Source organism: Rana temporaria, chromosome 7 (genome assembly GCF_905171775.1).
Source record: "Rana temporaria chromosome 7, aRanTem1.1, whole genome shotgun sequence".
NCBI lineage: Eukaryota > Metazoa > Chordata > Amphibia > Anura > Ranidae > Rana > Rana temporaria.
This window is the reverse complement of record NC_053495.1, coordinates 211,979,262-211,997,283: the sequence shown is the minus strand read 5'-3', so window position 1 is coordinate 211,997,283 and position 18,022 is coordinate 211,979,262. Positions and strand designations below refer to the sequence as shown.

At 51.4% G+C, this 18,022-nt stretch overlaps 1 protein-coding gene across 1 annotated transcript in view; it reads left to right on the top strand.

Moving 5' to 3' along the window:
• Positions 1-5,413: 5,413 nt before the first annotated feature.
• SLC6A9 (solute carrier family 6 member 9) overlaps positions 5,414-18,022 on the top strand; it is a 175,358-nt gene continuing 162,749 nt past the window's right edge. Inside the window, exons 1-2 of the mRNA XM_040360969.1 lie at positions 5,414-5,508; positions 14,492-14,550. The gene's annotated coding sequence lies outside the window, so the exon portion shown is untranslated. The remainder of the gene's footprint in view (positions 5,509-14,491; positions 14,551-18,022) is intronic.

Below are 18,022 nucleotides of genomic sequence, written 5' to 3'. Positions count from 1 at the left end.
TGGATAGCACAGGAGGAGCAGAGCCCCCAGTCTGGATAGCACAGGAGGAGCAGAGCCCCCAGTCTGGATAGCACAGGAGGAGCAGAGCCCCCAGTCTGGATAGCACAGAGGGAGCAGAGCCCCCAGTCTGGATAGCACAGGAGGAGCAGAGCCCCCAGTCTGGATAGCACAGGAGGAGCAGAGCCCCCAGTCTGGATAGCACAGAGGGAGCAGAGCCCCCAGTCTGGATAGCACAGAGGGAGCAGAGCCCCCAGTCTGGATAGCACAGAGGGAGCAGAGCCCCCAGTCTGGATAGCACAGGAGGAGCAGAGCCCCCAGTCTGGATAGCACAGGAGGAGCAGAGCCCCCAGTCTGGATAGCACAGAGGGAGCAGAGCCCCCAGTCTGGATAGCACAGGGGGAGCAGAGCCCCCAGTCTGGATAGCACAGAGGGAGCAGAGCCCCCAGTCTGGATAGCACAGAGGGAGCAGAGCCCCCAGTCTGGATAGCACTGGAGGAGCAGAGCCCCCAGTCTGGATAGCACAGAGGGAGCAGAGCCCCCAGTCTGGATAGCACAGGAGGAGCAGAGCCCCCAGTCTGGATAGCACAGGAGGAGCAGAGCCCCCAGTCTGGATAGCACAGAGGGAGCAGAGCCCCCAGTCTGGATAGCACAGAGGGAGCAGAGCCCCCAGTCTGGATAGCACAGGAAGAGCAGAGCCCCCAGTCTGGATAGCACAGGAGGAGCAGAGCCCCCAGTCTGGATAGCACAGAGGGAGCAGAGCCCCCAGTCTGGATAGCACAGGGGGAGCAGAGCCCCCAGTCTGGATAGCACAGAGGGAGCAGAGCCCCCAGTCTGGATAGCACAGAGGGAGCAGAGCCCCCAGTCTGGATAGCACAGAGGGAGCAGAGCACCCAGTCTGGATAGCACAGGAGGAGCAGAGCCCCCAGTCTGGATAGCACAGGAGGAGCAGAGCCCCCAGTCTGGATAGCACAGAGGGAGCAGAGCCCCCAGTCTGGATAGCACAGAGGGAGCAGAGCCCCCAGTCTGGATAGCACAGGAGGAGCAGAGCCCCCAGTCTGGATAGCACAGAGGGAGCAGAGCCCCCAGTCTGGATAGCACAGAGGGAGCAGAGCCCCCAGTCTGGATAGCACAGGGGGAGCAGAGCCCCCAGTCTGAATAGCACAGAGGGAGCAGAGCCCCCAGTCTGATTAGCACAGAGGGAGCAGAGCCCCCAGTCTGGATAGCACAGGAGGAGCAGAGCCCCCAGTCTGGATAGCACAGAGGGAGCAGAGCCCCCAGTCTGGATAGCACAGGAGGAGCAGAGCCCCCAGTCTGGATAGCACAGGAGGAGCAGAGCCCCCAGTCTGGATAGCACAGAGGGAGCAGAGCCCCCAGTCTGGATAGCACAGAGGGAGCAGAGCCCCCAGTCTGGATAGCACAGAGGGAGCAGAGCCCCCAGTCTGGATAGTACAGGAGGAGCAGAGCCCCCAGTCTGGATAGCACAGGGGGAGGAGAGCCCCCAGTCTGGATAGCACAGAGGGAGCAGAGCTCCCAGTCTGGATAGCACAGAGGGAGCAGAGCCCCCAGTCTGGAGAGCACAGGAGGAGCAGAGCCCCCAGTCTGGATAGCACAGGAGGAGCAGAGCCCAGAGGGAGCAGAGCCCCCAGTCTGGATAGCACAGAGGGAGCAGAGCCCCCAGTCTGGATAGCACAGGAGGAGCAGAGCCCCCAGTCTGGATAGCACAGAGGGAGCAGAGCCCCCAGTCTGGATAGCACAGGGGGAGCAGAGCCCCAGTCTGGATAGCAGAGAGGGAGCAGAGCCCCCAGTCTGGATAGCACAGAGGGAGCAGAGCCCCCAGTCTGGATAGCACAGGAGGAGCAGAGCCCCCAGTCTAGATAGCACAGGAGGAGCAGAGCCCCCAGTCTGGATAGCACAGGAGGAGCAGAGCCCCCAGTCTGGATAGCACAGAGGGAGCAGAGCCCCCAGTCTGGATAGCACAGAGGGAGCAGAGCCCCCAGTCTGGATAGCACAGGAGGAGCAGAGCCCCCAGTCTGGATAGCACAGAGGGAGCAGAGCCTCCAGTCTGGATAGCACAGGAGGAGCAGAGCCCCCAGTCTGGATAGCACAGAGGGAGCAGAGCCCCCAGTCTGGATAGCACAGGAGGAGCAGAGCCCCCAGTCTGGATAGCACAGGGAGAGCAGAGCCCCCAGTCTGGATAGCACAGAGGGAGCAGAGCCCCCAGTCTGGATAGCACAGAGGGAGCAGAGCCCCCAGTCTGGATAGCACAGGAGGAGCAGAGCCCCCAGTCTGGATAGCACAGGAGGAGCAGAGCCCCCAGTCTGGATAGCACAGAGGGAGCAGAGCCCCCAGTCTGGATAGCACAGAGGGAGCAGAGCCCCCAGTCTGGATTGCACAGAGGGAGCAGAGCCCCCAGTCTGGATAGTACAGGAGGAGCAGAGCCCCCAGTCTGGATAGCACAGGGGGAGGAGAGCCCCCAGTCTGGATAGCACAGAGGGAGCAGAGCTCCCAGTCTGGATAGCACAGAGGGAGCAGAGCCCCCAGTCTGGATAGCACAGGAGGAGCAGAGCCCCCAGTCTGGATAGCACAGGAGGAGCAGAGCCCAGAGGGAGCAGAGCCCCCAGTCTGGATAGCACAGAGGGAGCAGAGCCCCCAGTCTGGATAGCACAGGAGGAGCAGAGCCCCCAGTCTGGATAGCACAGGGGGAGCAGAGCCCCCAGTCTGGATAGCACAGGAGGAGCAGAGCCCCCAGTCTGGATAGCACAGAGGGAGCAGAGCCCGCAGTCTGGATAGCACAGGAGGAGCAGAGCCCCCAGTCTGGATAGCATAGGAGGAGCAGAGCCCCCAGTCTGGATAGCACAGGAGGAGCAGAGCCCCCAGTCTGGATAGCACAGAGGGAGCAGAGCCCCCAGTCTGGATAGCACAGGGGGAGCAGAGCCCCCAGTCTGGATAGCAGAGAGGGAGCAGAGCCCCCAGTCTGGATAGCACAGAGGGAGCAGAGCCCCCAGTCTGGATAGCACAGGAGGAGCAGAGCCCCCAGTCTGGATAGCACAGAGGGAGCATAGCCCCCAGTCTGGATAGCACAGGAGGAGCAGAGCCCCCAGTCTGGATAGCACAGGAGGAGCAGAGCCCCCAGTCTGGATAGCACAGAGGGAGCATAGCCCCCAGTCTGGATAGCACAGAGGGAGCAGAGCCTCCAGTCTGGATAGCACAGGAGGAGCAGAGCCCCCAGTCTGGATAGCACAGAGGGAGCAGAGCCCCCAGTCTGGATAGCACAGGAGGAGCAGAGCCCCCAGTCTGGATAGCACAGGGAGAGCAGAGCCCCCAGTCTGGATAGCACAGAGGGAGCAGAGCCCCCAGTCTGGATAGCACAGAGGGAGCAGAGCCCCCAGTCTGGATAGCACAGAGGGAGCAGAGCCCCCAGTCTGGATAGCACAGGAGGAGCAGAGCCCCCAGTCTGGATAGCACAGGGGGAGCAGAGCCCCCAGTCTGGATAGCACAGGAGGAGCAGAGCCCCCAGTCTGGATAGCACAGAGGGAGCAGAGCCCGCAGTCTGGATAGCACAGGAGGAGCAGAGCCCCCAGTCTGGATAGCATAGGAGGAGCAGAGCCCATAGTCTGGATAGCACAGGAGGAGCAGAGCCCATAGTCTGGATAGCACAGGAGGAGCAGAGCCCCCAGTCTGGATAGCACAGAGGGAGCAGAGCCCCCAGTCTGGATAGCACAGGGGGAGCAGAGCCCCCAGTCTGGATAGCACAGAGGGAGCAGAGCCCCCAGTCTGGATAGCAAAAAGGGAGCAGAGCCCCCAGTCTGGATAGCACAGAGGGAGCAGAGCCCCCAGTCTGGATAGCACAGAGGGAGCAGAGCCCCCAGTCTGGATAGCACAGAGGAGCAGAGCCCCCAGTCTGGATAGCACAGGGGGAGCAGAGCCCCCAGTCTGGATAGCACAGAGGGAGCAGAGCCCTCAGTCTGGATAGCACAGGGGGAGCAGAGCCCCCAGTCTGGATAGCACAGAGGGAGCAGAGCCCCCAGTCTGGATAGCACAGAGGGAGCAGAGCCCCCGTCTGGATAGCACAGGAGGAGCAGAGCCCCCAGTCTGGATAGCAGAGAGGGAGCAGAGCCCCCGGTCTGGATAGCACAGAGGGAGCAGAGCCCCCAGTCTGCATAGCACAGCCCCCAGTCTGGATAGCACAGAGGGAGCAGAGCCCTCAGTCTGGATAGTACAGAGGGAGCAGAGCCCCCAGTCTGGATAGCAGAGAAGGAGCAGAGCCCCTGGTCTGGATAGCACAGAGGGAGCAGAGCCCCCAGTCTGGATAGCACAGGAGGAGCAGAGCCCCCAGTCTGGATAGCACAGGAGGAGCAGAGCCCCCAGTCTGGATAGCACAGGAGGAGCAGAGCCCCCAGTCTGGATAGCACAGAGGGAGCAGAGCCCCCAGTCTGGATAGCACAGGAGGAGCAGAGCCCCCAGTCTGGATAGCACAGGGAGAGCAGAGCCCCCAGTCTGGATAGCACAGAGGGAGCAGAGCCCCCAGTCTGGATAGCACAGAGGGAGCAGAGCCCCCAGTCTGGATAGCACAGAGGGAGCAGAGCCCCCAGTCTGGATAGCACAGGAGGAGCAGAGCCCCCAGTCTGGATAGCACAGGGGGAGCAGAGCCCCCAGTCTGGATAGCACAGGAGGAGCAGAGCCCCCAGTCTGGATAGCACAGAGGGAGCAGAGCCCGCAGTCTGGATAGCACAGGAGGAGCAGAGCCCCCAGTCTGGATAGCACAGGGGGAGCAGAGCCCCCAGTCTGGATAGCACAGGAGGAGCAGAGCCCCCAGTCTGGATAGCACAGAGGGAGCAGAGCCCCCAGTCTGGATAGCATAGGAGGAGCAGAGCCCATAGTCTGGATAGCACAGGAGGAGCAGAGCCCCCAGTCTGGATAGCACAGAGGGAGCAGAGCCCCCAGTCTGGATAGCACAGGGGGAGCAGAGCCCCCAGTCTGGATAGCACAGAGGGAGCAGAGCCCCCAGTCTGGATAGCACAGAGGGAGCAGAGCCCCCAGTCTGGATAGCACAGGGGGAGCAGAGCCCCCAGTCTGGATAGCACAGAGGGAGCAGAGCCCCCAGTCTGGATAGCACAGAGGGAGCAGAGCCCCCAGTCTGGATAGCACAGAGGGAGCAGAGCCCCCAGTCTGGATAGCACAGAGGGAGCAGAGCCCCCAGTCTGGATAGCACAGGGGGAGCAGAGCCCCCAGTCTGGATAGCACAGAGGGAGCAGAGCCCCCAGTCTGGATAGCACAGGAGGAGCAGAGCCCCCAGTCTGGATAGCACAGGGGGAGCAGAGTTGGTATTCCGCACACATACAGTCTGTACAATGGACGGATCGTTCAGTGACAGCAGCAGGAGGAGTTGGGGGGAGGAGGAGGAACACGGGGCTGTCCTTGTTTCTGGATGATGCAACTTTGCCTTTAAGAAAAAGCCGCTCAGTGACAGTTCGGGGCCAGAGACTGAGGACCGGGCGCTGCAGCATGGTAAGCGGCCCCCTGTCTGTATGTATGTGCACCCCTCACCATCCTGTACATACACCCCTCACCATCCTGTACATACACCCCTCATCTGTCTATATATATGTGCACCCCTCACCTGTCTATATATATGTACACCCCTCACCTGTCTATATATGTACACCCCACATCTGTCTATATATATGTACACCCCACATCTGTCTATATATATATGTACACCCCACATCTGTCTATATATATGTACACCCCACATCTGTCTATATATATGTACACCCCACATCTGTCTATATATATGTACACCCCTCACCATCCTGTACATACACCCCTCACCTGTCTATATATATGTGCACCCCTCACCATGCTGTATATACACCCCTCACCTGTCTATATGTACACCCCTCACCATCCTGTACATACACCCCTCACCATCCTGTACATACACCCCTCACCTGTCTATATATATGTACACCCCTCACCTGTCTATATATATGTACACCCCACATCTGTCTGTACATACACTCTTTATCTGTCTATATATACACCCCTCATATGTCTGTATATATATATTCACCCCTCACCATGCTGTACATACACCCCTCACCTGTATCTGTATATCTGTATATACAGCCTTTACCTGCCTGTGGGGGGGGGGGGTGTTTGTCACCTGTGGGGGGAGATCTGTACATTGTCACCCGCAAATGACATGCCAGACAGCACTGGGACCTGTGGATTCTTCTCCAAGAGACCCAGGACTGCAGGACCTGCCGGGACTGGGGGGTGCACACTGTGTGGGGTGTCAGTCTGGGGGAGCACACTGTGTGGGGTGTCAGTCTGGGGGGAGCACACTGTGGGGTGTCAGTCTGGGGGATGCACACTGTGTGGGGTGTCAGTCTGGGGGGAGCACACTGTGGGGTGTCAGTCTGGGGGATGCACACTGTGTGGGGTGTCAGTCTGGGGGGTACACACTGTGTGGGGTGTCAGTCTGGGGGATGCACACTGTGGGGTGTCAGTCTGGGGGGTGCACACTGTGGGGTGTCAGTCTGGGGGGTGCACACTGTGTGGGGTGTCAGTCTGGGGGATGCACACTGTGGGGTGTCAGTCTGGGGGGTGCACACTGTGTGGGGTGTCAGTCTGGGGGGTGCACACTGTGGGGTGTCAGTCTGGGGGGTTCACACTGTGTGGGGTGTCAGTCTGGGGGATGCACACTGTGTGGGGTATCAGTCTGGGGGGTGCACACTGTGTGGGGTGTCAGTCTGGAGGGTGCACACTGTGTGGGGTGTCAGTCTGGGAGGTGCACACTGTGTGGGGTGTCACTCTGGAGGGTGCACACTGTGTGGGGTGTCAGTCTGGGGGGTGCACACTGTGTGGGGTGTCAGTCTGGAGGGTGCACACTGTGTGGGGTATCAGTCTGGAGGGTGCACACTGTGTGGGGTGTCAGTCTGGGGGGAGCACACTGTGGGGTGTCAGTCTGGGGGGTGCACACTGTGGGGTGTCAGTCTGGGGGGAGCACACTGTGTGGGGTGTCATTCTGGGGTCTTTACACTGTGTGGGGTGTCAGTCTGGGGGGTGCACACTGTGTGGGGTGTCAGTCTGGGGGATGCACACTGTGTGGGGTGTCAGTCTGGGGGGTGCACACTGTGTGGGGTGTCAGTCTGGGGGGAGCACACTGTGTGGTGTTAGTCTGGGGGGTGCACACTGTGGGATCTCAGTCTGGGGGGTGCACACTGTGGGGTGTCACTCTGGGGGTGCACATTGTATGGAGTGTCATTCTGGGGTCTTTACACTGTGTGTGGTGTCAGTCTGGGGGGTTCACACTGTGTGGGGTGTCACTCTGGGGGTGCACATTGTATGGAGTGTCATTCTGGGGTCTTTACACTGTGTGGGGTGTCAGTCTGGGGGGGTGCACACTGTGTGGGGTGTCACTCTGGGGGGTGCACATTGTATGGAGTGTCATTCTGGGGTCTTTACACTGTGTGGGGTGTCAGTCTGGGGTCTCCATAACGTCTGGGGTGTCATTCCAGGGTCTTTGCATTGTTTGAGGTGTCAGTCTGGGGTGTCAGTCTGGGGTTTGGGGTGTCAGTCTGGGGTCTGCGCACTGTTTGTGGTGTCAGTCTGGGGTTTGGGGTGTCAGTCTGGGGTCTGCGCACTGTTTGTGGTGTCAGTCTGGGGTTTGGGGTGTCAGTCTGGGGTCTGCGCACTGTTTGGGGTGTCTGGTGGGTCAGGCTCAGTGTTGGGGGTCTGGCAGTGAGATGATGGGGGCCCTCTCCTGGGCTCTCCTGTGTCCCCTTAGTCTCTGCACACTCCTGGGTTATCCTGTGTTCCTGGCAGTGCTGGGCTCTCCCCCCCCCTCTGTTGTTGTTGCCCCCCCTCTTCTCCCAGTAATTTTCCATACCATGTGTAGTGGGCGGAGCCTGTCAGCACAACAGAAGCACCACGTGGCAGCTGATGTAACTCTCAGTGCCAGACGGAGCCGAAATCTGCGTCTCCCGGTGCGACTGTCCGAGATCTCCGCACTGACATCCCGACACTGATACATTGTAACACACTGACATCCCGACACCGATACATTGTAACACACACTGACATCCCGACACTGATACATTGTAACACACTGACATCCCGACACTGATACATTGTAACACACTGACTTCCCGACATTGATACATTGTAACACACTGGCATACCGACACTGATACATTGTAACACACTGACATCCCGACACTGATACATTGTAACACACTGACATCCCGACACTGATACATTGTAACACACTGACATCCCGACACTGATACATTGTAACACACTGACATCCTGACACCGATACATTGTAACACACTGACATCCTGACACTGTCCATAGAGAGGGTCAGTTCTGTCCATAGAGAGGGTCAGTTCTGTCCATAGAGAGGATCCGTTCTGTCCATAGAGAGGATCAGTTCTATCCATAGAGAGGGTCAGTTCTGTCCATAGAGAGGGTCAGTTCTGTCCATAGAGAGGGTCAGTTCTGTCCATAGAGAGGGTCAGTTCTGTCCATAGAGAGGGTCCGTTCTGTCCATAGAGAGGGTCAGTTCTGTCCATAGAGAGGGTCAGTTCTGTCCATAGAGAGGGTCAGTTCTGTCCATAGAGAGGGTCAGTTCTGTCCATAGAGAGGATCAGTTCTGTCCATAGAGAGGATCAGTTCTGTCCATAGAGAGGGTCAGTTCTGTCCATAGAGAGGGTCCGTTCTGTCCATAGAGAGGGTCCGTTCTGTCCATAGAGAGGGTCAGTTCTGTCCATAGAGAGGGTCAGTGGTGTCCATAGAGAGGGTCAGTTCTATCCATAGAGAGGGTCAGTTCTGTCCATAGAGAGGGTCAGTTCTGTCCATAGAGAGGGTCAGTTCTGTCCATAGAGAGGGTCAGTTCTGTCCATAGAGAGGGTCAGTTCTGTCCATAGAGAGGGTCAGTTCTGTCCATAGAGAGGGTCAGTTCTGTCCATAGAGAGGGTCAGTGGTGTCCATAGAGAGGGTCAGTTCTGTCCATAGAGAGGGTCAGTTCTGTCCATAGAGAGGGTCAGTTCTGTCCATAGAGAGGGTCAGTTCTGTCCATAGAGAGGGTCAGTTCTGTCCATAGAGAGGGTCAGTTCTGTCCATAGAGAGGGTCAGTTCTGTCCATAGAGAGGGTCAGTTCTGTCCATAGAGAGGGTCAGTTCTGTCCATAGAGAGGGTCAGTTCTCCCCATAGAGAGGGTCAGTTCTCCCCATAGAGAGGGTCAGTTCTATTCATAGAGAGGATCAGTTCTGTCCATAGAGAGGATCAGTTCTATCCATAGAGAGGGTCAGTTCTGTCCATAGAGAGGGTCAGTTCTGTCCATAGAGAGGATCAGTTCTGTCCATAGAGAGGATCAGTTCTGTCCATAGAGAGGATCAGTTCTGTCCATAGAGAGGATCAGTTCTGTCCATAGAGAGGGTCAGTTCTGTCCATAGAGAGGGTCAGTTCTGTCCATAGAGAGGATCAGTTCTGTCCATAGAGAGGGTCAGTTCTGTCCATAGAGAGGGTCAGTTCTGTCCATAGAGAGGATCAGTTCTGTCCATAGAGAGGGTCAGTTCTGTCCATAGAGAGGATCAGTTCTATCCATAGAGAGGGTCAGTTCTGTCCATAGAGAGGGTCAGTTCTGTCTATAGAGAGGATCAGTTCTGTCCATAGAGAGGATCAGTTCTGTCCATAGAGAGGGTCAGTTCTCCCCATAGAGAGGGTCAGTTCTGTCCATAGAGAGGATCAGTTCTGTCCATAGAGAGGGTCAGTTCTGTCCATAGAGAGGGTCAGTTCTGTCTATAGAGAGGGTCAGTTCTGTCCATAGAGAGGGTCAGTTCTGTCCATAGAGAGGGTCAGTTCTGTCCATAGAGAGGGTCAGTTCTGTCCATAGAGAGGGTCAGTTCTGTCCATAGAGAGGGTCAGTTCTGTCTATAGAGAGGATCAGTTCTGTCCATAGAGAGGGTCAGTTCTCCCCATAGAGAGGGTCAGTTCTGTCCATAGAGAGGGTCAGTTCTGTCCATAGAGAGGATCAGTTCTATCCATAGAGAGGGTCAGTTCTGTCCATAGAGAGGATCAGTTCTGTCCATAGAGAGGGTCAGTTCTGTCCATAGAGAGGGTCAGTTCTGTCCATAGAGAGGGTCAGTTCTGTCCATAGAGAGGGTCAGTTCTGTCCATAGAGAGGGTCAGTTCTGTCCATAGAGAGGATCAGTTCTGTCCATAGAGAGGGTCAGTTCTGTCCATAGAGAGGGTCAGTTCTTTCCATAGAGAGGGTCAGTTCTATTCATAGAGAGGATCAGTTCTGTCCATAGAGAGGGTCAGTTCTGTCCATAGAGAGGGTCAGTTCTGTCCATAGAGAGGGTCAGTTCTGTCCATAGAGAGGATCAGTTCTGTCCATAGAGAGGATCAGTTCTGTCCATAGAGAGGATCAGTTCTGTCCATAGAGAGGATCAGTTCTGTCCATAGAGAGGGTCAGTTCTCCCCATAGAGAGGGTCAGTTCTGTCCATAGAGAGGGTCAGTTCTGTCCATAGAGAGGATCAGTTCTGTCCATAGAGAGGATCAGTTCTGTCCATAGAGAGGGTCAGTTCTGTCCATAGAGAGGGTCAGTCCTGTCCATAGAGAGGGTCAGTTCTGTCCATAGAGAGGATCAGTTCTATCCATAGAGAGGGTCAGTTCTGTCCATAGAGAGGGTCAGTTCTGTCCATAGAGAGGATCAGTTCTGTCCATAGAGAGGATCAGTTCTGTCCATAGAGAGGATCAGTTCTGTCCATAGAGAGGGTCAGTTCTGTCCATAGAGAGAGGAATATATAAAAAATAAAAAATCATATATTGAGTATAATATTTCCATCGGTTATCTGCGTTCCGCCATTAGAGAACATTGGGGGGATCATTAATTCGTTTTGCCACACAGTGAGATACTGAGAGACATTTATTTATCATATTTATTTTAATAAATGTATAATTTTTTTAGGAATATATTAATATTACTATATTTATTAATAATAATACTTTTATTTACTTATCAGGATTTAATGCATTTATTGTTAATATAAATATGATATTTATAATATTTTTTCTTACTTATTTAAATTAACGTTATTATAATATTACCATTATTAATTATGTTTATTTATAATATCAATATGATAAGATTTATTGATTTTATTATTTTACTTTTTTTTTACTTATTTATATTATTAATATTATTCTATTTTTTTAAAATAATATTTCTATTATTAAATATCTTTATAATATCGATATGATAATATTTATTTACAATAATATTGTTTATATATATATTTTTTTTTTTACTTATTTATATTAACATACATTTTTTGATAATACCATTATTAAATATATTTATAATAACTTTTATTGTCTTTTTTTTTTAATTTATTTATTTTTAATATTATTTATTTGCTTATGTATAATATTCGTATTATTATATTTATATTAATATATTATGAGACAGATGTACTATAAGAATTCAGCAGGCGGTTTTTGTTCCAGAGCTAACTTAAAACATTAGAGAGATTCCTTTTTTTTTTATATTATTAATATTTTTCGATTTTATTTTTTTATAATATTACCCATTATTAAATATATCTATATTATCAATATAAAAATATTTATTTCTAATAATATTGTTTTTATATATTTGTTTTTACTTATTTGTATTAGCATTATTTGTTTATTGATAATACCATTATTAAATATATGTATTTATAATATCTTTTTATATTTTTAAATGTTTTTATTTTTTATATTAATATTATTTATTTGCTTGTATGTAATATTTGTATTATTATTTTTTATAATATTATATTATCAGACAGGTGTACTATAAGAATTCAGCAGGCTGATTTTGTTCCAGAACTAACTTAGAGCATTAAAGAGATTCTTCTAAATCAGCGCCGCGAAAAAATTATCGACGAATTCTAATTTTGAATTAAAAATCATTGTGACCCACGGCATGAAATCTGATTTTTGCAGAACTGCCTGCGTCTTACAGACGCCGGGAGTCAGAAATCCGCGGGTCACATGTACTTTGATTAAGGAGCGGAGGAATGAGGTGCGTCTAATTTTGTCGCTAATTTGCATGCTAAATGTTCCGTGTCGGAGTCCCGCGTGTCGGGCGCCGAGGGATGTGAACAGACAGGGAACACGACTGAAGGATGTCATCTGGTCTCTTGTGACAACAAACCGATGTGCGGAGACTAAAATAAATCTCTGTCTACAGAAAGCGCAGAAACAATAACATAATAACCATATATATATAGGATTTAATTATAATTACCATTATTATTTTTATTATTATTTTTATAATTTGTATTATTATTACCATTATTATTTTTATTATTATTATTACCATTATTATTTTTATTATTGTTATTATTATTATTACCATTATTATTTTTATTATTATTATTATTACCATTATTATTATTATTATTATTATTACCATTATTATTTTTATTATTGTTATTGGCCGGGATTCAAGTAGAATTGCGCATTATTTACGGAGGCGCAGGGCAACTTTTTTGCCCTGCGCCCCTGCAAATTTGCTGCGCTGCCCTTGATTCACGGAGCAGAAGCTCCGTATATTGCGTGGGCGCGCCGGCAAAATTCCCGGCGCAAGCGCGCGCAATTTAAATGATCCCGTAGGGGGCGGGAATCATTTAAATTAGGCGCGTTCCCGCGCCGATCGTAGAGCGCATGCTCCATCGGGAAACTTTCCCGACGTGCATTGCGGCAAGTGACGTTTGAAAGGACGTCATTTTCTTCAAAGTGAACGTGAATGGCGTCCAGCGCCATTCACGAATCACTTACGCAAACTACGTAAAATTAAAATTTCGCGACGCGGGAACGACGGGTATACGTAACATTGGCTGCCCCTGCTATTAGCAGGAGCAGCCTTACGCGAAACCCGACGTACGCAAACGACGTAAACTGCGTACGCAGGGCTCGCGTAGGGTTGTGAATCGGCGTTAGTATGCAATTTGCATACTATACGCTGAGCACAACGGGAACGTCACCTAGCGGCCATCGCAAGAATGCAGCCTAAGAATTGCGGGCATAAGAGCCTTATGCCGCGCAGATCTTAGGCTGCAGTTTGCGTAACGAGGTTCTTGAATCAGGAGCATTCGTTACGCCGGGGCAAGTAAGCAATTGCGCTGTGTAACCTATGGTTACACAGGCGCAATTGCTTCTTGAATCCACCCCATTATTATTACCATTATTGGGCCAGATCCACATATAATTGGATAGGCGCAGCGTATCAGAGATACGCTACACCGCTGTATCTTACCTGGCTTTAAGTCAAATCCAGGAAGATTTTGCGCCATAAGTTACGGCGGCGTAGTGTATCTCTGGTGGCTGAATTCAAATCGGCTATTAGGGGGCGTGTTTCATTTAAATGAAGCGTGTCCCCGCATCTAATGAACTGCGCATGCTCCGTTTCAAAATTTCCCGCCATGCTTTGCGCAAAATGACGTTGCAACAACGTCATTTTTTGAACTTAGACGTGACTTACGTCCATCCCGATTCACGGACGACCTACGCAAAAAAATTTTTAATTTCGACGCGGGAACGACGGCCATACTTTAACATGGCAAGTCTATCTATACGCCGCAAAATAGCAGCTTTAACTATACGCAGGAAAAAGCCGACTACAGACGCCGTAAGAGAATGCGACGGCCACGCGTACGTTCGTGGATCGTCGGAAAAAGCTAATTTGCATACCCGACGCAGAAAATGACGTGAACTCCACCCAGCGGACGCCGAAGTATTGCATCTACGATCCAAAGGCGTACGCCTGTCGGATCTAACCCAGATGCCGTCGTATCTTGGTTTGAGGATTCAAACTAAAGATACGACGCGGGAAATTTGAAAGTACGCCGGAGTATCAGTAGATATCAGTAGATACGCCGGCGTACTCGCTCTGTGGATCTGGCCCATTATTTTTATTATTAATATTATTATTATTATTATTATTATTACCATTTTTATTATTATTATTATTATTATTATTACCATTATTATTATTATTATTACCATTATTATTATTATTATTACCATTATTATTATTATTATTATCATTGATATTGTAATTATTAATAATATGAAAATATGTGGAAGGTGAGACTCCACCGTGGAGTTTTGGTTTTCCACGCTTTTTTTAATCTATATTTTTAGGAAATTAGATTGTTGATGTTGATGGACAAAGATTTATTATCTTTATACATAATTATTTATTTTATATAATAATCATTTCTATTACGTAACATTTTATAATCATTTTTAATAAATGTAAGTGCGGCACACAATGGGGAACCATTTCTCCCACTGACGCCAAGAATGGGAGTCTCCAGTTCAGGAATTTGTGGAAACCTCCCCCTGCCCCTCCCCCCGCCCCTCCCCCATGTCCTGACATCGGTCTGATCTCTGCGGAGATGTTAATAAGAATCTCTTTTCCTTTCCCAGTTTCCTGGAGAAGCTCCATTCAGATGAGAGGCGGACCGACCAATCCTCACTCTGTTCAGGTAGAGAAAACATTGTATCATTTCTCATCTCTGTATCATTTCTCATCTCTGTATCATTTCTCATCTCTGTATCATGGACGGACTGATTTCTGATTGCGCAGTTAATGGACGGGCTGATTTCTGATTGCGCAGTGATTGTACGGGCTGATTTCTGATTGCGCAGTGATTGTACGGGCTGATTTCTGATTGCGCAGTGATTGTACGGGCTGATTTCTGATTGCGCAGTGATTGTACGGGCTGATTTCTGATTGTGCAGTGATTGGACGGGCTGATTTCTGATTGCGCAGTTAATAAAGATTACGGGCGGTTTGGGGATGTGACCACACCGTATAGAAATCTTTGGCGCGGGTCGGCGGACGATGGTCCGATTTTTGTCTTAGGAAGAATCAGATTTACTAATTGCTGATTTCAGTGCAGTGAATGGAAGGGGTGATTTCTGATTGCGCAGTGATTGGACGGGCTGATTTCTGATTGCGCAGTGAATGGAAGGGCTGATTTCTGATTGCGCAGTGAATGGAAGGACTGATTTCTGATAGCGCAGTGAATAGATGGACTGATTTCTGATTGCGCAGTGAATGGACGGGGTGATTTCTGATTGCGCAGTGATTGGTTGGGCTGATTTCTGATTGCGCAGTGATTGGACGGGCTGATTTCTAGTTGCGTAGTGAATTGACGGGCTGATTTCTGATTGCGCAGTGATTGGACGGACTGATTTCTGATTGCGCAGTGATTGGACGGGCTGATTTCTGATTGCGCAGTGATTGGACGGGCTGATTTCTGATTGCGCAGTGAATAAAGATTACGGGCGGTTTGGGGATGTGAGCGTCCTGTATAGAAATCTTTGGCGCGGGGCGGCGGACGACGTTACGATTTTTTTCTTGTGAAGAATCAGATTTACTAATTGCTGATTTCAGTGCAGAGAGAGGAAAGAAAACAAATTCTCATTATCCAACACCTGCCGCCGTCTGCGCACCGGATCGCCAATCCCCCCTCCCCCACCCGCCCTGTACATTCTAAATATATTTGTGAGTTTTGTGGACGGGCAGCTGTGATTTCTGCGTTCCTCATGTTGGCCCAACGATCCGCTGATCTAATCTGATGAGCCGCAGAAGAAGGAAACGGGATTTAATTAATAAGCCAAGTCAGCCGATAACATCCAAGGAAAATCCCAGCTGTCTGTAAACGTGCGTCCGCCTCTCTATCCCAGCGCAGTCCTCCCTCCGTCCCTCCGTCCACCTTCCTATCCCAGCGCAGTCCTCCGTCCCTCCCTCTGTCCCTCCGCCCGCCTTCCTATCCCAGAGCAGTGCTCCATCCCTCCGTCCGCCTTTCTATCCCAGCGTGGTCCTCCGTCCCTCCGCCTTTCTATCCCAGCGCGGTCCTCTGCCCGTCCATCTTCTTATGCCAGCGACGTCCTGCGTCCCTCCGTCCATCTGCCTTTCTATCCCTGCGCAGTCCTCTGTCCGTCCCTCCCTCCGTCCCGCCGTCTGTCCCTCCCTCCGTCCGTCCCTCCCTCTGTTCGCCTTCCTATCCCTGCGCGGTCCTCTGTCCGTCCCTCCAATGTGGTTTAAGGTAGATCGACAAAAAACATATTTCTTATTTTATTTCCGATATAGTAAGTAAGTAGCTCACGGACAGGACTCAGGAGGGCAGGAAATTAGAATGGGCGGCACACACACCCTCCAGAAGAGGTGAAGGTGTTATAGCTGCGAAGGGCGGGGCCAAGTCAATATTGAACCCTCCGGACTAAGACTGGGATGCCATTAAAGTTCATGTGTGTGTAAAGGCCGACGTCCCAATACTTTTGGCAATATAGGCCCAGAGTCACAGAGAGCAAGGCGCACATTACGCTGCCGTGGAGTAACCAATGTACGCTACGCCAACGCAGCGCAGAGAGGCAAGCAATGCATTCAGCAAGCCAGTGCTCCCAACACTGCACCAGCGTGGAGTGGGATTCAAAGGTGTACGCCGGCGAAGGTGGAAGTGGGCGTGACCCATGCAAATGAGGCGTAACCCCATGCAAATGATGGGCCGAGCGCCAGACAGATACGTATCATGAACTGCGCATGCGCCGTGACGTGGACGCATCCCCCTGCACCTGCTCACAACCACGTCGGAACAACTGCCTAAACTACGCCGGATCACTGCGTACGCCGTGAACGTAACCTACGCCCAGCCAGATACACGTCCAACGTAAAATATGCCGGCTTGTGTTCCCTGGGGCAGACCTGAGCATGTCTGTTGCTGGGTTGCACCTCCTTTATGGGGAATAACTTTAAGCCGGACGTACAACTTACGCGCACCAGTCGTAGCCTGCGTCGGGCGCACGTACGTTCGTGAATCGCCGTATTTCCCTCATTTGCATGTTTGAATGGCTAAATAATGGGAGCGGCACCATGCACCCAGCGTAAATGTGCGCCCACCCTACACCGGCGTGAGCAAGCTACGTCGGCGGGGTGTAGCCTGTTTTTAGGCGCATATCTGTTGGTGGGTCTGCCGCACACATACGCCGGCGCACATTTGCACTTACGTCGGCGTAACTTGTTATACGTCGGCGTAAGTGCTTTGAGAATCTGGGCCATTATGTAAATCTGAAAATGTATAAATCCCGATGTTCTGACAGCCGATCTCATTTCCTGAGCCCTGAAAACACCGGGACGGTACAAATACCCCCCAAAACCACTCCCCCTTTTTTGGAAAGTAGACGGTCCGAGATATTAAGCGGCGTTGCAGGTTTTTTGAAGTTTTCATTTCTTGTCACCATTTGTTGCAAAATGAAGAAATGAAAAAAAAAATAGTTTACACAATTTGTTACATCCTGTCAGCAGTGCAGTACGGCGTCATCATATGACTGGTGATCGGGGACACTGACTGGTGATCAGAGACACTGACCGGTGATCAGGGACACTGACCGGTGATCAGAGACACTGACTGGTGATCAGAGACACTGACCGGCGATCAGAGACACTGACCGGTGATCAGGGGCACTGACCGGTGATCAGGGACACTGACCGGTGATCAGGGACACTGACCGGTGATCAGGGACACTGACTGGTGATCGGGGACACTGACTGGTGATCAGAGACACTGACCGGTGATCAGGGACACTGACCGGTGATCAGAGACACTGACCGGTGATCAGAGACACTGACTGGTGATCAGAGACACTGACCGGTGATCAGGGGCACTGACCGGTGATCAGGGACACTGACCGGTGATCAGGGACACTGACCGGTGATCAGAGACACTGACCGGTGATCAGGGACACTGACCGGTGATCAGGGACACTGACCGGTGATCAGAGACACTGACCGGTGACCAGGGACACTGACCGGTGACCAGGGACACTGACCGGTGACCAGGGACACTGACCGGTGGAATGCTCTCCATGTACTAGCTGAATCTGCACCCTGTACATAGCACACCCCCGGAATCTGCACCCTGTACATAGCACACCACTGCAATCTGCACCCTG